Source organism: Oratosquilla oratoria, unplaced genomic scaffold (assembly GCF_046742065.1).
Source record: "Oratosquilla oratoria isolate Oo_2021 unplaced genomic scaffold, ASM4674206v1 SCAFFOLD309, whole genome shotgun sequence".
Taxonomy (NCBI): Eukaryota; Metazoa; Arthropoda; class Malacostraca; order Stomatopoda; family Squillidae; genus Oratosquilla; species Oratosquilla oratoria.
Window position 1 is genome coordinate 43,394 of NW_027467659.1, and position 16,607 is coordinate 60,000.

The window sequence follows — 16,607 nt, forward strand, 5'->3', positions numbered from 1 at the left end:
GGGTCTTACATTCTTCTGTTTGTTTTGAAACATTTAATTATGTCTGCTGTGAATGTGCTGTAATATTCTTTTATCTTTATTGAAATATATGGCTCTAAAAATTCATTTTTTATTTATATATTATTTTTTCTATTATTTCTTATTCTGATTTCTTTTGTTCTATTTTCATTAAGAAATGTAGAGTTGATTTCCATGGCTTGCAGTATTACCTTTTTGTTTTATATGTACATTTTTTTTACTGATATCCGTTTTAGAAATTTAATATATATTTTCTCTTAATCATCGGATTCGTGACAAAAATATCTTAATACACAATCGATGAATCCACTGGTTTCAACAATTCAATTAAGACTTTTCATCTTTTTTATCCCTCGCCCCGTCTCTCTCTCTCTCTCTCTCTCTCTCTCTCTCTCTCTCTCTCTAAAAAGGTTTTCGGCCGGGCCAGCTACGGTTGCCACCCAATCAGGGACCACAGCTTGCTTGTAGATCCCAAACCGCTATTTACGACCCAACACTGGGAATGACTCTCAATGACCCATGCAAATTCACTCAAAGAAATTTCCTTGCAGACGTCAGAATAATGCAGGGAGGGTGAGTGTAGGCACCTGTTGCATGTGTTGTCACTGACGGAGATCACACTACTTTCGGACACGACACTTGGGACCAAACGTGAAGCACAGCTCGACACCGGCTAATGCAAAGTCCCTAACGATGACGATAAACAGACTAATTGACACAATTAGGCTTTTCATTCCTTATACCATTGACTTTAGAGGAATACTTGGGCCGCGGCTATTGTGGCTTCTTGAGACGTTCCCTAACCGAACGATGCCTTTCTGTTGAAGATGTTGGTGTCGATTTCGAATACGTCCTCTGTCTTACATCTGTCTTATGTTATCAGTTGGTGACGTTTGCAGCACCAATAGCCCCGGCAACAGTAGTATGTGGTGGACGTCCGGCAACATACTACGGCGAGACGTCAAGGGGAATGGAAAAGAGAATAGCCGAACACAAGAACGACCTGCGACACCACAGAACATCAAACTCTCTAGTGATACACACACAGACATACATTGGACAAAAGGGGAAGAGGCGCGACCTCCCCAAACGGACTTGTAGAAGAGAATAAGAAGACTGGTAGAGGCGGCCTATATCACACTGGGAGAGGTCACCAACCACAGAGGCGGCTTTGTCAACCTTTCATTGGTTACTGACAAGCTGGTCCTGGTAGGAGGAACGGACAAATCAACGTGCTCCGTTCTAAGACTTCCAGCGGGATGATCCGCAGTGAGAGTATATATACTGGTTATAAACGCTGTCATTCTAAAGATGACCTGTAGTCGAAACGTCAGCAATATAGTGCTCCTACTCCAACCTGCATTTTTCTACCACCTTTTACACACACACACACACACACACACACACACACATGTATATATATATATATATATATATATATATATATACACGTATATGCATGTATTCATATATTATATATACTGTATATAAGGGATCCAACCTCATCAGAAAGGATCCAAATCCCTTAAGGAAACACGAAGAAGGACCACATACCTTCGCGCTGTCGGTCGGATTCGATACGTAGAGAGATGGGTTACCACCACAACAGACTACCCACTACTGCACGTTATGTGCTTTTCCTGGCAACGCAATTAAATACTCACTTGTATTGCATGAATACATACATTGCAAAAGAGTTTTTCAGGACTTCAAGGCCAATAGTCGGTTAAAAATATAATCTTGAAGACCCGACCGGAAAGAAAAAAGAAAAAGAAAGAAAAGTCATGAAATGATTACCCCCATAGACACGACTGGAAAGAAAAATGAAGGAAAAAAAAAGGGGGGGGGGAGAGGGGAGGGAACAGTTAAACGATCGAGAGAAATTTATTGGGATTCAGTGACTCAACCTTCCACCCTCTTCTTCCCTCCTCCTTCCCCTCCCCAACCACGTTCTCCACACCACGATCTCCCTCGTCGCTCTTATCCTATTCCCATTCCCCATTCCTTCATCACGAGCCAACCCAGGGCGATTGAGTCGTTTCCTTCTAAGCTTTACGAGGGATTCTCGCTCTTACGCGCTCACAGCTCAGGGCCTTCGACGATCAAGACTTGTTACGGGACTCAGTGTACCAGTTATAACATCATTTCCAGGTTTTATTAGCCTCTCGTTACTCAACGGAATCTAAACGCTAACATCCCGTTTAGTCTGGGATTGATAAAAAAGGAATAAATATTTTGAAGTCCAATCGTAGAATGTGCTACTGTGTAGGTTTCAGAATGATTTCATGACGGTGTTTTCTTGCTCACTGAACTCTGATTCTGAAACTTCAACACTGAAGTCTATTTCTCGCTATAGGCAATATAACACGACGTCGAGTTCTCTTGTTCTTTGAGTAACAGGCGGTGTTCATGGTCTCACTGTTATCAATTATTCATTTAACTAATAATCACAAATGTCTCCATATTGGTTAATTGATTTGTTTTATCATACATCCATATGCATATTAGTTACAAGATAGGTATATATATATATTATATATATATATATATATATATGTGTATATATATATATATATATATATATATACATATACACATACATGAATTATGTTGTTCATTAACTAATCTATTTACTTATTTATTTATATACATATATATACTTGTATTTTAGGTATTCAAAAGATGTAAATGTATACATATCCATAATTTTGATATATTATGTTTTATAGCCCATCTCTCTCTCTCCCTCTTTCTCTCTGTCTATCTATATATCTGTTTCCTTGTCTATCTATCTAGCTACTTATCTACCTCTAATTATCTATCTTTCTATATAGGGGAAGGTGGGGTAAGACGGACCCCTGGGGTGAGATGGACCCCCCCCCTCTAATTTGAATTAGAAAGGGCATGATTAAGATTGTTGCCGCTAGATGTCCTCAACATCAACTGTAACTCATGCGGGTGCAACCGGAAGCCAGGTTCAGTACCGCATTTGCGCTCGATGTGGAGGTTTGTGTTTTTGGACAGTGCTGATGTTATTTGGAGAAGGTAAGATAATTATTTTTTTTGCATTAACATACTGGCTGTAATGATTTAGTAATCATGCTGCATATAGCCAATCGTGTGTGCATTATAGGTATGTGCCATAAAATGATATATCAAACATAGATGTTTTATTAAAAAATGCATGATGCGAATATTTACGTATGGGGTGAGATGGACCCCGAGGGGTCCATCTCACCCCATACTCTAAATATTTTACAAAGACTTAGCATTTTTTTTTCTTGTAGATGCCCCGGAAATACGTGAGGATAAGTAATAGAGGTGGATGGAATACAGAAGCAATGCAGAATGCAATATCTGCAGTTAAAGAAAAAAAGATGGGTGTGAAAGCAGCCTCCAAGGAATTTTCTCATCTTTCCACGGGTTCGTATGAAGCAAGAACCAAAGGATGGTGTTCCACCAGGAACCAGATTTGCCTGTCATCCATCTGGGTGGATGCAGCTCCCTATTTTTACAGAATGGTTTCAGCACTCTCTTGCCCACACCAAGCCATCAGTGAATGATCCAGTATTGCTGATTATGGATGGACACATGACCCATATCAAGAATCTTGATGTTATCAATCTTGCCAGGGATAATTATGTCACGATTGTTGTTTTACCACCACATTGCAGTCACCGAATGCAGCCACTGGATGTTTCATTTATGAAACCACTGAATGCCTACGATGTGAGGGCTGTTGAAACTTTCCTCAGAAACAATCCTGGCAGACTTGTGACAACCTACAAAATAAGTGCTTTGTTTGGTGAGGCCTATCTCCATGCTGCTGTTCCAAACACAGCCATTAATGGGTTTAAGAAAACCGGTATCTGCCCATTGAATAAGCATGTTTTCGGAGAAGCTGCATTTTTACCTGCACACCCAACAGACTCTCCATTAGATGCTGATCAGGAAGAGGAAGGTCTGAACGACCATGTCGCCCCTCCTATCATGGTCACTGAGGATGAACCTGAACTAGAAGTAGCTGACATATCGGAAAATACATGTGCTGTTCCTGTTCCTGAAAAACCAAGTCTGTTCAGGCCAGGTTGTTCACCCAAGGAAATTGTTCCCTTGCCAAAGGTGACCATAAGGACACGAAAGAAATGACCTAGGACTCAAGGGGGACCCCTCAACATGACAGGATCCCCATACAAGAATGACAGGATCCCCATACAAGAATGAGCTCGAGACAGAAGTTCAGAAGAAAAAAGAAAAAGAGGTCAGTCTAGCAAAGAAGCAAAAAATAAAAATAAAATAGCAGCCAAAAATAAAACAGCAATCATATCAAAGCAACTACAACATGAAAAAAGGAAAATAAAACCAAAAACTCAACAAGCAAAAGCTGGACCATCCTGGCTTCATGAAAGCAGTAGCGAGAGTGAAGAGGGAGATGGAACTGTCTGCCTGTACTGCAGTGACAAGTTTGGAAATTCTGAAAGAGGTGAAGGGTGGGTTTGCTGTGCCAATTGTAAACGATGGGCACACGAGCAATGTGCAGGGATACTGAATGATGAGGATGATATTGAGTGTTTTATTTGTGATCTATGCAAGGAATGATAAAGCAATTTGGCATAATATAGCACTATAAAGTATCCCTGTAGATGTAAAATGGGCACAGAAGCAAATATATGATGGTAAAGGATGCTGAAAGAAGGGTTTTCTTTGTCACTTATTCCAGGAAGGATCTCTTTTCTTATTTTTTGGTCGAGGATTATGATGAACCCTTAGGAAGTATTCGAAAAAATGACAGGGTAAGACGGACCCCTGGGGTCCGTCTTACCCCGTCATTTTTTTTCGGAAACAATAAAAGTTACCTTTTTTATTTTAATCATAGTTTAAATTTTTTCCCTCAAATAACAGTGCCTAGGTTGCGTATTGGAATCATAAGATCCCAAAGTACCACCACAACCCCTAAAACATTAAAAAAATATCAAAATGTGGCTTCTAGACCCATTTCTTTCTTAAGGGGTCCGTCTTACCCCACCTTCCCCTATCTATCGATCTTTCTCCGTCTCCCTCTCTCTTTGTCTATTTAGCTATATAGATGCCCGACTACGTAACTATGTCTATCTATATCTATTTTTATCACATAGTTCTGAGATATGATATCTGATATGAGCTTTTCTTTTTATCTCACCCAATTCTGAAAGTGCAAGGTTTTTCAGTCAGCTTCTCCTTTCATAAGAATATAAGAATAAAGGAGATCGCAAGAGACCATAAGGGCTACACTAGGCAGTTCCATGCCTATTACCACCTGTCATCCCCATCCATAAAGTTTCAGCACTCACTACTTGGTTACCAAGTTTATTCCATTCCTTGACCACCCTATTAGGAAACCAATTCTTTCCTATTTCCTTCTTAAATCTATATCTGTCCAAATTAAATTCATATTGTTTCAATATGATGACATTATTTGCGTCACCCTTGTTAAAGCCTTTGATCCACTTGAACACCTCTATTAGATCACCCCGCACTCTGCGTCTTTCCAGAGAGTGTAAGTTTCGTATTCCAGACAATGAGCCGTATTCATAAAAATGAAGGATATCCTTGCAAGCATAAGGTAAAAGTATAAGGTAATGACCTCAAGCAAAAGGTAGAAGTATAAGCATATCCTTCTTTCCATATTCATGATGATTACCTTATACTTGGGAGGATATCCTCCAAGCAGAAGTAGAAGAATGACTCGTGTTTCGGGAGCGCCGGGTTACATAGTTACATGTTTGAACGTGTCGTAACTCGTAAGATTTCTGATGTGATGTTCCTGTTTCCCGTACACGAGTTTACTATTGCGTTGGTGGTTGCTGAGTGGAGGTGTGTGGTAATTGCTCTCTTACATTATTTCAGGTAACATTATAAGCATGGCAAAATGACTAAATACAATATAAATAAGAAAAAAAAAACTTTATCCATTCATTCGCATGAGCAATTATGCTATCAACTACTGCATTCACAGTCCGTGATACCGTACAAATGACAAGGCGCCTCCCCGAGTTTCTTCATCGGTGCCTAAAAATCTGTCCGCAAGCCACTGTACATTTTGTTCTTCAAAACGGAATAACATCTTAAAATCACGATCAGGTGTAGGTAAACGGGGCATGTAATGTTTAACATGCCTCACATCCACAAACTCTGCCATCGTGCTGAGAGTTGGACAAAACAACCTTTCACTTCTAACTGTAGTCTGCTACTGACCAGACTCAGCCTTCTTGAAGCATTTGAAGCTCTTTATTTGAAGTAAAGGGTCTTGTTTATGTATAACCATTTACTTTTATGAATACAAGTAGAAGGATTTCCTTTATATTTTGCAAGTATAAGCATATCCTTTTCTTTATGAATACGGCCCATTATGTATTGCTGGTCCTCAGTTTCTTTAAGGCCAATTCATTGCTGCAATTGCATCGTTTTCTATCCACTTACTACCACTAGTTTTTGGTTAGTGGGTTAGTGACTCCCGGGCCCCACCCACGGGATGGGGGGAAGAGGGGGTAAGGAGTTTCTTAGGCTGACAACCAGGTCAATAGGATTAATAGGAATGGATTAGTTACAGCTTTCTGAAACATCATTACGTCATAGAATTTCAGTGACGTCATGTACTATTTTGTTCAGGTGAGAGCCTGGGACATCAATACGTCATAGAATCTCAGTGACGTCATGAAGTATTTTTTTCAGCTAAGGGACCGATACATCATTACGTCATAGAATTTTAGTGACGTCATGAACTATTTTGTTCAATTGAGGGACCGAGAAATCATTACGTCATGGCGTTTCTGTGACGTCATGAATTATGTTGTTTATTCATTCATCCAATTACTTATTTATTTATTCGTTTATTTATCTATTTGTTTGTTTATTTAGTCAACATTTGCTCTTCCTCTTGTGTGTTTGTCACCATTTTCCAACAAGAACATGAATGTCTTTCTTCACACTCCCCCTGCTTCGTAGCATGTATGCATAATTATCATTTTCTAGCCACATCAAGGAAAACATGAAATGTCAAATATATGATTGTCAACTCTGAAATAAAGCAAAGCGTTTCTCTTTATCAACATTGTATTGCAATTACTATTGTTGTTACCATTACCATCATCATCATTATTATTATTACTATTATTATCAATTATTATTATTATTATTATTATTTATTATTATTATTATCATTATTATTATTATTATTATTATTATTATTATTATCATCATCATCATTATTGCTATTATTATTTACTATTATTATTATTATAATTATTATCATTATTATTATTATTATTATTATTATTATTGCTATTATCATTATTATTATTATTATTATTATTATCATTATTGTTATTATTATTATTATTATCATTATTATTATTATATTTTATTTATCTATTTATCTATTTGATTAATTTCTAACGGGGTGGGATTCAGGACAAAATTGAAGAGGGACCCACAATATGGTTGAGAATTCATGAATGGGGAAATGGAGTGAAAGAGGTCAGGAACCGCTGCGACCTGACCCATTAAAGGACAGCGGTTGTGTCACAAGGACAGAAGCGGCCGTGAACTCCACTCTCGACAATATTCCCGGTTTAATATCTCGTTTATGCTCTCATATTCCTTCAATTATTTCACAGGTCGCTTTGGGAGTGATGATTCAAATAACCAAAGAGGACGTCTCAATATACCATGTATTGTGGGCACGAACAAATGCAGTTCTGGGTTCGTGGTGCTATTTTATTCAGCTGAGGGAAGCCTTCGGTAGCCGAAGGCTTAAAGTCAATTACGTGACCATTTCAAGTATTTAGAGTGAGAAAGACTTCCAGGCGATGCGCCTTCAAGAGCGGGGCCTCTTCAGTGTTCGCGGAGGCTTCTCCAGCCACAGATTCTCTTGAGGGGTTCAGGTTCCAGAAGGAGCCTCAGAAGCGTTCTCGAGGCTGAGTTCAGCTCTTTCCAGCCTTCCTTCTTGTAGATCCTCTTGTCCTTTTCGGCCCACATTCTGTAATCTTTGTCTACGAGGTTTGCCTGAGACCAGGGCTTTCTTGTGGTCATCAGTTTGAAGAAGATGATGCCACAAGCCCACAGGTCGACTGGAGGGGCAAGGTACCTCTTCTCCTGGCGCTGCAGTACTTCGGGTGCCATGTACGACTTGGTGCCCACCTTTCGGCTGAGTCGGATTTCCTCTCCGTCCTTAAGGAACAGACCGGCAAGACCGAAGTCAGAGATCTTTAGAACCTTGTCATTCGTCAGAAGAAGGTTGCCTGGCTTCAGATCTCGGTGGACGACACCTCTCGAGTGGATGTATTTGACGCCATCCAGCAGCTGTTCGAAGTAGAATTTGAGCTCGTTTTCGCTCAGGTAAGGCATGTTGGTGGTTAGGTTGCCTTTGGAGCAATACTCAAGATTCAGGCTGAGTGTTTTCATCTTCTGTTCCCAGCAGAAGAGTCTGAGCACATTGGGATGGCTCAGCTGGATCTGGATAATTTCTTCGAAAGTGAATCCACGTTTCGAAGGCTGGGAAAGAAGGACCTTGCGGGCGATACGTTTCTTAAGTTTTTTATTTTCCAAAAGAAATACTTTGCCAAAGCCTCCTTTTCCAAGAACCCTGACTCTTCTCCAGCCTGAAGTGAAGTTGCAACGCTTCAGTGCTTCTTCGTTGCATTTCAGGACTTCTTCGTAGTCGGTCAGGTCAATGGGTTTCGTGGCAAAGTTTGAGGCTTGGTCGACTTCAGCTCCTCTGGAAGACTTGTCCTTCCGTCTGTGGCTGAGTTCCTGGAAGCAACGGCAGAGTACCAAGAACACCAGGAAGATCATGTTGATTGAAGAGTAGATTCCTACAACGACTCAAGTTCGGAGGGCCAAGGGCGATCACCACGAAGACTCGAGAAGTTGTGTCAGATTTGTGGTCACTTGGTGCACCAAGGCTGAGGTTCGGAAAGGCGAGGTCATCGGCAGGTTCACAACTTATCTACTCTCTCTCTATCTATCTATCTATCTCTCTTTCTCTCTCTCTGTCTCTCTCTCTTTCATTCGTTTTTGGTGTAATCGCAAGTATACTGGTCTCGCATTCACTTGTTAGTGGGTTCGAATCCCGCACTTCTCTTCAATTAACATTTCTCCTTACGCTCGTTTGACTACTTTTAAGTCTGGTTAAGCTTTGAGCTCTTTTATCAGACAAGAATTTCAATTAGAAGAGAGCAACTTAATGAATATATTTAATCCCACTGGCACAATTTTAATTTGTATTTATCCTCTGTGTTGTCAATTATGACTATGCTTTGCAAAGAACGTTCTGTTATCTTGTGACAATGTCGTTGATTTCTTGTATCGACTTATAATACCTGTGCCATTTGACCTGGGCGCCGATGGCGTGATCAGAAACGTGCTAGTCTCGCGATTCGCTTAGCTGCGGGTTCGAATCCCGCACTTCTCTCCGATTTCCATCAGACAGAGCGAAGGAAATGGCAAAGGGGACGGCTTCGGTCGCAGCAGTTGAGCGCCTCCCTGCGTAGGCGTCTTACATTCTTTTGTTTGTTTTGAAACATTTAATTATGTCTGCTGTGAATGTGCTATAATATTTTTTTATCTTTATTGAAATATATGGTTCTAATAATTTATTTTTTATTTATATATTATTTATTTCTATTATTTTTTATTCTGATTTCTTTTGTTCTATTTTCATTAAGAAATGTAGGGATTATTTTCATGGCTTGCAGTATTATCTTTTTACTTTATATGTATATTTTCTTACTGATATCCGTTTTAGAAATTTAATATATATTTTCTCTTAATCATCAGAGTCGTAACAAAAATATCTTAATACACAATTGATGAATGCACTGGTTTCAACAATTCAATTAAGACTTTTCATCTTTTATATCCCTTGCCCCGTCTCTCTCTCTCTCTCTCTCTCTCTCTCTCTCTCTCTCTCTCTCTCCCTCTCTCTATCTCTCTCTCTCTCTCCCTCTCTCTCTCTCAAAAGGTTTCCGGGCAGGCCAGCTACGGTTGCCACCAAATCAGGGACCACAGCTTGCTTGTAGATCCCAAACCGCAATTTACGACCCAACACTGGGAATGACTCTGACCCATGCAACTTCACTCAAAGAAATATCCTTGCAGACGTCAGAATAATGCAAGGAGGGTGAGTGTAGGCACCTGTTGCATGTGTTGTCACTGACGGAGATCACACGACCTTCGGACACGACACTTAAGGACCAAACGTGAAGCACAGCTCGACAGCGGCCAAGGCAAAGTCCCTAACGATGACGATAAATAGACCAATTGACACGCTTAGGCTGTTCATTCCTTATACCATTGACTTTAGAGGAATACTTAGGTCGCGGCTATTGTGACTATTGTGGCTTCTTGAAACGTTCCCTAACCGAACGATGCCCTTCTGTTGAAGATGTTGGTGTCGATTTCGAATACGTCTTCTGTCTTACATCTGTCTTATGTTATCAGTTGGTGACGTTTGCAGCACCAATAGCCCCGGCAACAGTAGTATGTGGTGGACGTCCGGCAACAAAGTACGGCGAGACGTCAAGGGGAATGAAAAAGAGAATAACTGAAGACAAGAACGACCTGCGGCACCACAGAACATCAAACTCTCTAGTGATACACACACAGACTCACGGTCATTTGCCGAAAGGGGAAGAGGCGCGACCTCCCCAAACGGACTTGTAGAAGAGAATAAGAAGACTGGTAGAGGCGGCCTATATCACACTGGGAGAGGTCACCAACCACAGAGGCGGCTTTATCAACCTTTCATTGGTTACTGACAAGCTGGTCCCGGTAGGAGGAACGGACAAATCAACGTGCTCCGTTCTAAGACTTCCAGCGGGATGATCCGCAGTCAGAGTATATATACTGGTTATAAACGCTGTCACTCTAAAGATTACCTGTAGTCGAAACGTCAGCAATTTAATGCTCCTACTCCAACCTGCATTTTTCTACTACCTTTTACACACACACACACACACACACACACACACACACACATATGTATATATATATATATATATATATATATATATATACACGTATATGCATATATTCATATATTATGTATACTGTATATAAGGGATCCAACCTCATTAGAAAGGATCCAAATCTCCAGACCTACCACCATCAATCCAGACCTTCCATCAATATAGGAGGGACTAGGGACAAGAATGTAACCAAGGCTCATGTTCAGAATCTCCTTATGGAAGTATTAAGGAAACAAAAAGTATCGGACGTTATGAGCTTTGGAAAGCCAAAATGCTAGAGGCCTGAGAATACACGAAGTGAGCCCTAAGAAGATTTCAGTAGGAATTAAAAAAAAGAGACCAAAATATACCCTGCCACCTCCTACTCAATAGCCACCGCCTCCAAGATATTCTGATGCTTATAACTTCGTAAGCTGCCCATAAAAAGTAAGTTTGACAATAAGAAAGAAAAAAATAGATAAACCACAAAAATAAATAGATAAATTAATAAATAATCACCCCTCCCCCCCAAAAAAAGAGAAAAAATATTCATAACTCCCCATTAAAAAGGAAAAATGAATTAGGGGGTGTGTGAAAAAATAATTAATATGATCAATGACTGTCATTTTATAAACATGATGGTCCAACTCGTCATTCAATTATCATACATCCAATTGACATTATACAACATGTTTACACATTTGTGTGTGTGTGTGTGTGTGTGTGTGTGTGTGTGTGTGTGTGTGTGTATTCACCTTGGTCTTTGGATCACGTGTTGGACTCGTGATCGACAGCTATTTCCCTCCCGGAAGAGACCTCAGAGCTCATATGACCGATCTATGGGTAATGCTATGACCTTTCACACACACACACACCCAACTCCCCGCCCACGAGAGTCAGAGTAGCGACCCGAAGCGCAGTGATACCGAAATAATTTCGGAACTAGGCAGGATTCGAACCAGGCACTGCGAGCAGTGTGTGTGTGTGTGTGTCTGTGTGTGTGTGTGTGTGTGTGTGTGTGTGTGTGTGTGTGTGTGTGTGTGTGTGTGTGTGTGTGTGTGTGTGTGTGTGTGTGTGTGCGTGTGTGCGTGTACGTATGTTTGTAATAGCTTATTCGTCTAAATATTACCATATATGTATACACGTGTGTTCCTTCGTACATTTACGGCGTGTCTGTGAGGCTTCTTACGTGAGCTTTTGTATAACAATATACAAACTTGGGCTGACTTAGTAATTAGGAAACTTTCTACACCCTAAGAACAAAGCTACTTTGTCTGAAACGCCTCTCAAGGATATTATGCCTAAACTCACTCAGTATCCCACACGGTGGGAAGTGAGAAACCTGTGGTAAGGCAAAACCCTGTCAGTTGAGATAAGCCTTTTTTTTTTTTTTTTAATTATTAGAATCAAATGATTCGTGAGTATTGCATGAGAAACCCCAACGACATTTGAGATTGAAATAAGCACTGATATCATACAGAGACCTAAGACCAGAGCAGTTTAACTCAGTAGAGGAATTAGTGATGTTTAATTAGTTTTAATTGTAAGAAGGTTTTGATTTCCGGGATTCAAAGGAACGACTGCAGACAGTTCAATCTGACATATGTCATATCACATTTATGCAAAGACATTTTCACTGCTGTTGGATTAATACAAATATATAAATCACCTTTATCATATAAGAGATCCTGTATAAAGAAATAAATTAAATGTAGGAAATGTGCACTGGAGTTAGAAAAGACGAGGAGTGTTTGTGCCACGAGAAGACGTCTATAATACCTGAATGACAGATTCTAATTTCTTTAATGACTACCTGTCGAATTAGTGAGGCAACTTTTGATAGCTCAAGGGTGAGGAAGGGTGGGGGGAGGGGGGAGGGGGAGGGGAAAGGGGGAAGGGGAGGGGGAGGGGAAGGGGAAAGGGGGAGGACTCAAAAGCAGGGAGTCCACAAATGGATTTCAGGCCATTAGTAAGGATTAGGTGAAAATTAACATTGATATTCGATTTACAGTCTTCACTCTTGTCACCATTACTTTTTTGCATAAAATAGATTTTCTTATTGTTTACTTTAAAGTTTAATAATACTTTATGTACCTCATATATGCTTGAGACATCAATTTTCAATGAATAATGTACATTATACACATTGCATGCAAAGTTGTGTTTATTACAAAGGATTACAAAGGCGGAGCATGCCGACAGGAGACCCCTTGGTCCATATCTAGGTCGGATGGGAAAAAAAAAATAATAATAAAATGATAAATAAAAACTATAATAATGTAAATAACAAATGAAATACATAAATAAATGCATAGGTATAGTTAAATAATAAACAAACAGGTAAATAGTAAATAATAATAAATTGACATATAACTAATAATAAATGAAAATCAGACAGACAAATGATAACAAAACAAAAACAAATAATATAAAATAAATCATAATCATTACATCATTATGTGAATATTTTTGGGCAAGTGGGTCCATAGCTTTCATCATATTATTAAAGAGTTCCGTGGCCCAAAAAAGGTTGAGACCCATTACTCTAGAATCTAGATGAAAGGGTGGCAAGAGTGAAGACTTGGGCGCTTTTTTCAAATTAGAAAATGCAAAGAGAAATGTAGGCCAACGAAGCTAGGGACGTGTCCTTCTTGTCCTTTCAAGTTTCAGAACTCGAGTATAAAACTATTGGCTTTGAAGGCTGACCTTGAGACCTTAATTAAATCGAGTTCGGTTTTGTTTACGCCAAGGTCCTTTGTTGGAACTTGGCGCCGTATTCGTAAACCTACCGGTCTCGCGTTCGCTTAGTTGTGGGTTCGAATCCCGCACTTCTCTCCGATTCCCAGGAGTGATTGTTACCTGTTCCAACAGTCACTAAAGCGTATAATAGGGCAAACGTGACGGCTTCGGCCGTAGTTACTCACCTTTTGGCTTACATTCCTCACCTTCTTCTTTTCACCCATTCCGATGGATCTTTAACCTCAGGTAGATTCTTGTCCGCCAACAGTAATCCTCACCATGCCCTTCGGTCCTGTGCTGCTTCCATCCAGGTTCCTTTATTCATTCCTCTTCTGTCCATCTCCGCATCCACACCGTCCATCCATCTCATTCGAGGTCTCCCTCTGGGTCTTCTTCCAGGCATTCTACCCATCATAACTCGTTTTGGAATTCTATTGTCTTCCACCTCCTTCTTTTGGAAACAGAAAATGATGTTTGAGCGAAGAGACTGGCAAAGAACAACCACGGAACCGGACAGAAAATTCTCGATGATCTTCAGTTTGTTATGAATATAAGAATGGAGGAGACTGCAAGACACCATAAGGCCTACACCAGGCAGTTCCATGTCCGCTATCATATATCATCCCCATCCATAAAGTTATCTAACCTTCACTTAACACAAGCAATAGTTTCAGCGTTCACTACTACATGGTTACTAAGTTTGTTCTTTTCGTTAACCATTCTATTAGTAAACCAGTTCTTGAGTATTTCCTTTTTAAATTTAAATTTGTCTAAAGCAGCGGTTCTTGACCTTTGTCGGTGTCCGTACCTTTTGATATCTAAAAAAAAAAAAAAAAAAAAAAAAAAAAAAAAAAAAAAAAAAAAAAAAAAAAAAAAAAAAAAAAAAAAAAAAAAAAAAAAAAAAATCTCGAACCCCCCCATCCAATAAAAATATAATGCAAACATAAGAAAAGGATTAGTGATACAAACCTTGCCTTGCTTTCTCGTTGTAAACATACAGTGCCACTGCACTGGCTATCATGTCCCACACCACCCCCCTCCCCCCAGAGATCAAGGTTTCGTAGCTCTTGTGGGTACGAAAACACAAGTTAAGAACCGCTGATCTGAGAGATCAATCTAATTGGCTTGTAAAGTCACGTGGCAATAGTTAGAAGATGATAATTAATTTTACTTGTTTCCAGGGAACGATTGAAATTGATGTAATCGTGGAGGGGGGGGGGAACGGAAAGAGAAGAGCCTAAGGCAAAAAGAGAGAAATCATGCTAAGAAGATTATTTAAAGAATAGTTTGCACGAGTGTGTGTGTGTGTGTGTGTGTGTGTGTGTGTGTGTGTGTGTGTGTGTGTGTGTGTGTGTGTGTGTGTGTGTGTGTGTGTGTGTGTGTGTGTGTGTGTGTGTATTCACCTTGGTCTTTCACCTTGGTCTTTGGATCACGTGTTGGACTCGTGATCGAGAGCTATTTCCCTCCCGGAAGAGAGCTCAGAGCTCGTATGACCTATCTATGGGTAATGGTATGACTTTGCACACACACACACACACACACACACACACACACACACACACACACACACACACACACACACACACACACACACACAAATCCCCGCCCACCAGAGTCGGAGTAACAACCCGAAGCGCAGCGATACCGAAATAATTTCGGCCCTGGGCAGGATTCGAACCAGGTGCTGATGCACCTCCGTGCTGACAGTCCAGTACTCTATTAAGTGCACCACCTAGTCGTGTGTGTGTGTGTGTGTGTGTGTGTGTGTGTGTGTGTGTGTGTGTGTGTGTGTGTGTGTGTGTGTGTGTGTGTGTGTGTGTGTGTGTGTGTGTGTGTGTGTGTATGTGTGTGTGTGTGTGTGTATTTGCCTAACTGCATTTACCTAATTGTAGTATACAGGAAAGGAACAACGCTCGTCGGGTCCCGTTTTCAGCCTACCTAGCCTCAACTTAATGCACAGTTTCAACTTAATCTACATCCTTGCTTTCCAATTATCATACTTGAATTTGAATTCATGTTTTGTTTGAGATTGGGCTATATCACCTTCTGAGCTATTCCACGTGTGTGTGTGTGTGTGTGTGTGTGTGTGTGTGTGTGTGTGTGTGTGTGTGTGTGTGTGTGTGTGTGTGTGTGTGTGTGTGTGTGTGTGTGTGTGTGTGTGTGTGTGTGCGCGATTCACCACCATGGCCTTGGATCACGTGTTGGACTCGTGATCGACAACTATTACCCTCCCGGAAGAGAGCTCATATATGACCGATCTATGGGTACTGATATGACCTAATACGCACACACAACCCCAACTCCCTGACCACGAGAGTTGCAGTAACGACTCGCAGCGCAGAGATACTGAAATTATTTCAGCCCTGGGTGGGATTTGAACCCGGACCGCCCTAGTGGCAGCCGGGAACTCTAACCACTGCGCAACGAGGTATGCGTGCGTGTGTGTGTGTGTGTGTGTGTGTGTGTGTGTGTGTGTGTGTGTGTGTGTGTGTGTGTGTGTGTGTGTGTGTGTGTGTGTGTGTGTGTGTGTGTGTGTGTGTGTGTGTGTGTGTGTGTGTGTGTGTGTGTGTGTGTGTGTGTGTGTGTGTGTGTGTTTAAGTGAAGGATTAAAGGGGGAGGTCGAATTGAGGTCGTCAGGTCCTCCTCGGTGACGGGGGTGGGGGGGTGGGGGTTGGAGGACCACATTAGATTAATTGGCGGAGCAGCTTGGGCGGGTTTTGCCAAGAGAAGGGAGACACTGAGTGAAGAATGGAAGAGATGGAGGGGGAGATGGAGGAGGAAGATGATGATGATAATGATGATGAAGAGGAGGAGGAGATGGAGAAGGAAGAAGAGATGGAGACGGAGTTAGAGGAGAAAAATTAT